The sequence below is a fragment of the Bos indicus x Bos taurus genome, chromosome 1 (assembly GCF_003369695.1).
Source record: "Bos indicus x Bos taurus breed Angus x Brahman F1 hybrid chromosome 1, Bos_hybrid_MaternalHap_v2.0, whole genome shotgun sequence".
NCBI lineage: Eukaryota > Metazoa > Chordata > Mammalia > Artiodactyla > Bovidae > Bos > Bos indicus x Bos taurus.
This window is the reverse complement of record NC_040076.1, coordinates 46,288,008-46,292,104: the sequence shown is the minus strand read 5'-3', so window position 1 is coordinate 46,292,104 and position 4,097 is coordinate 46,288,008. Positions and strand designations below refer to the sequence as shown.

Sequence of the window (4,097 nt, the reverse complement as noted above, 5' to 3'; positions counted from 1 at the left end):
GCCCCGCCCATGACCAATCAAGGGAGTTTAATGCTCTTGAGCAGGAGTTCCCAACCTCCAGACCTTAAACTGGTACCTCCTTTAGATCAACCGTGGCATTAGATTAGAAATAAAGTGCGCAATAAATGTAATGCACTTGAATCATCCTAAAACCATCCCCCCCACCCCCATACTCGGTCCATGGAAAAACTGTCTTCCACAAAATCAATCCCTGGTGCCAAAAGTATTGGAGACCGCTGCTTTAGAGTGTGAACTCACATCTATCCATTCCCTGTTCAAAGAATAAGTTTTCCTTTGCTTCTGGATCAGACTTGGTCTCTCCCCTTCAATGGGTTAGAAAGACTCCAGGCAGAAGGACCCTTGTTGGGGACTGACTCAAAACGGTGAGTAACAACTGCAAAACATTGCAAACTTTTTCCCAGAGTGATCAAGAAGTAAGCCCTGGAAGTTCAGTATTAAGCCCTCCTCTATGGGCTTTAAATTTGTAAAAATATTTTATGCTTCCTCAGAGTGGTGTAAGATTCTTGGCAGGCATGGATGGATTAATGTAAAAGGTGTCAAAGCCATCGCAGTTACCCTCCCCCAGAAGAATTCCCTAGTGATTGACCAATAACCAGGACATGCCATAGACAGACAGCAGCCCACTCTGCACAGGTTATCTGGTGTGGGGCTAGGTGGGATGGGATGTAAATGAAAGTGAGCAAAAAGATGAACAGAGTAAACTGAAGTGCACCAAGGCATTGGTACATGAAAGCATCGAGGCACTGCCTCTAATACTCTAATACTAAATACCTCTAATACTAAAGGAAATGTAGAGCAGAGTAAGCTACCTTTCTATATAAATCCACATCAAAAGGCAGAAGGGAATGCTTATAGTTCCGTTTATGATAAAATAGTCAAAGAAGAAAAGGGCAAGGATGCAGCAAATTGACATGCAGATGAGACCCACATAGATCAAATAGGTTGTCAAGGATGTTCACAGCAAAATGCTTGTGTGGAAACTCAGGCTTTCAGGGAAGTAGGAAAGATCACCAGATTCTCACACCTGGTGAGGCTACTTTGTGACACAGGTGAAAACCCAAGTACCCATCTTAGATTTTATAAGAAAATGCAAAAAAAATGACTGAATCATAGCAAAACCGTCACTCATGCCTTTGTAGACTATACAGATGAGAATGTGTTCAAGAAATCTCAAATCTGTTCACAGAAGTGAAGTAGTTGGGAATGAAAGCAAGCTCTGCTTTCAGCATGAGGAAGCCTTGAGGCTTAACATGTCACATGTATTAAAGTTTTCACTACCAGGTTAGGGCAGATGTGCAAATCAGACTTATCATTATAGCCTGCCAGAAAATTATGATGTCTAGAGTATAGCCTGAGACCCAAGTTTGAGTAGGTGCAAATCAGGAAAGCAGCTTGAGGGATTTCCCTGGCAGTCCAGTGGTTAAGAATCCACACTTCTATTGCAGGAGGCATGAGTTTGATCCCTAGTCTGGGAACTAAGACCCCTCATGCTGCATGGCCAAGAAATAAATAAAAATGAATTTTAAAAAGAGAAATAATTAAAGGAAGAAATCAATTTTAAAAAAGAAAAGAAAAGTAGGTTGATTTTCTCCTTCCCCTCTGGGCTGGATGGAGCCCACAGCAGCTATGGGAATCTTAGAAGGAAGGCTCCAATTTGTGGGAACCAGTGGTGGTTCATGGGATGGAATTGAGAGTTCCAAGAAGCCTACTACCGGATTCAGACTTGCCCAGTTATGTTTAGAAAACTGAAGAATGTGCTGACAGAAGCCCATTTTTGTGTGACTGAGAAGTCTCTAAGGAGAAAACCCAGGTTGAAAGAGTTATGCATAATGAGCTCCACTAACCACAAAGAGTTTTATGAAGGGATGGATGAGGGGTGTGGACCCAACATGGCGGCACTAACTCTTGTAAGTCCCAGTTGGACTAATGTTTGAGACCTGGAGAGAGGAAGGAGACTGAGTAAAACTCTGAAAGGAGGGGGATAAAATTCAGCAAACGCTCAGCACAGGTTTGAGGCCTGACTTCCAGAGTATGACACAGCAAGGAAAGGGTGTTTTCCCCTTTGCCACAGCCTGCCCCACCCCACAGCAGTGGCTTCCCAAGGATTCCAGGATCCATTAATGCCTGGAGGACATGCAAGTTATGCCCTTTAATAGTTAAGTAGTTTGGGAGCACATGTGACACTGTCCTTGGTGGTGAAGAATATTCAGGGCACATTATAAAGAACTAAAGCTCTTATGAGAACAAAGGGACCGGGGCCTGTGTAACTGTGATTATTCTGTTCTGATGAGACAATATCATGTTCTTATTAATCATGTGAGCTCAGGAATCAAATGACCTGGGTTCAAACTCAGGTTCCACGCTGACTGTGCAAACAACTCACCAACGTCTCTGGGTCTCAATTTTCACATCTATTAAGTAGCGATAATGGCAGGACCTAACTCACAGAATCGTTGAGAGGATTAAATAAGTAAAAAGCTCGGAAGTTTCTGGTACATAAAAGGGGCTCAACAAGTATTAGGTTTGTTTCTTGTTTTTTGACTAATGAGTGTACCCACTGGCTGGTGACAGCTAAGAAAATACATGAGAGAAATACTTTCTTCACCAAAACCAAAAAAGATTTCTATTACTTACATTGAATCTACATGCACAATCAGGCTTGAGAGAGCTTCTGGGAGCTATACCAGGGTTCACTGATGCATATGTGGGTACTTCCTCTTCCAAAAATCACTTAAAGGAACCTACAGATCTAAAATATAAAAATAGACTTAAATAAGTAAGAATCAGAGCATAAAATGGAACCAAGATAGAGCTAAAAAACATACACACTTGCTAGCTGAGCTATATAATAGAGAGGTCAAAGGTCTTTCAAGATACATAGAACCCTGTTTTGATGTGCCCTAATCTGGCAGGGATGATGGGACATGGAAATTTATATTAATGTTGCCCTTTTTATATTCCAAGTGCACAATTGTGATGGAGATAGCATATAGCTGCTGTCACACTATGTGGCCCATATACAGAGTCCTACCAAAGACAAGAAAGAAGTAAAGAAATAAAGCTCAATTCTTTTTCCCTGCCTCAGAAAAAACAACTCCTTGGACCAACTTAAATATGGAAACCTAGAGAGACAAGTTTAAAGTAGTGATTTGTATGGGTGCCAATCAGAAGAGTCAAGTATCTTCATTTATTTTAAAGACTCTTTATCATCCAGGAATAATTCGTCAATCGTCAATAGAAATCACTTTACGAAGTGGGTATATTAAAGAATTGTTGTTAGAGTATGTGTAGGTTGCCATGCAAGCAAGTAATTTGTCCATGTGATCAAAGTCAGTTGGAAAATGCTGAGTTAGGAAAGCTGAGTACCAATTTGGCAAACATAAAAAGATGTCCCCTGAAACCTGAAAGAGACAATATTATTTTACAATTTTAAAGAAAAAAAGTATTTAACACATAAAGTTCAATTTGCTTGGAGTATGTGATCATTCAGGCTCAGGGATATGGAAGAGACTAGTAGAGATGGGGAGTTCCGGTGAGTCCGGCTTCCTCAACATGGCAGCACCCTTGTCATGGAGGTGGAGTTCAGAGGCAGTGCGGAGCTCCTGTTCAACAGTATGGAGAAGCATCAAGTCACCTTACCTGGAGGAACCTCCTTGTCTGGATCAAGAAGAATTTGCTGAAAGAGCAGAGTGGCCAGAGCTGTTCATCCAAGGCAACAGCTGTTCATCCCTGCAGTCAGGGATTCTGGTGCTGATTAACGATGCCGACTGGGAACTGCTGAACTACCAGCTTCAGAACCAGGACAGCATCCTCTTCAACTCCACGCTGCATGGTGGCTAAGGGCCGCTCTCTGTGTCTGGGCACCCTTGGGGTGGGGAGAACAGAACGATCAGACGTTCCCTGGGGCCCTACTTCCAGATCTTCCTGTCCCCCTTGGCTACTTTCTTCTCACTCTGTCCCCTGAGCTCCCTCCAGGCAGGGAAAAGAGTCCAGGTGCTAAAAATGAGACTTTCTCAGGCACGTGAGCAAGGGAAGGCAGGCCGGCTGGCAGGTGCCTGGGCCAGGCACTCCTTGCC

General features: G+C 42.9%; 1 pseudogene; it reads left to right on the top strand.

Annotated features, from left to right (window-relative positions):
- The first annotated feature begins 3,590 nt into the window (after positions 1-3,590).
- LOC113898696 lies at positions 3,591-3,861 on the top strand (annotated as a pseudogene).
- The last annotated feature ends 236 nt before the right edge of the window (positions 3,862-4,097 follow it).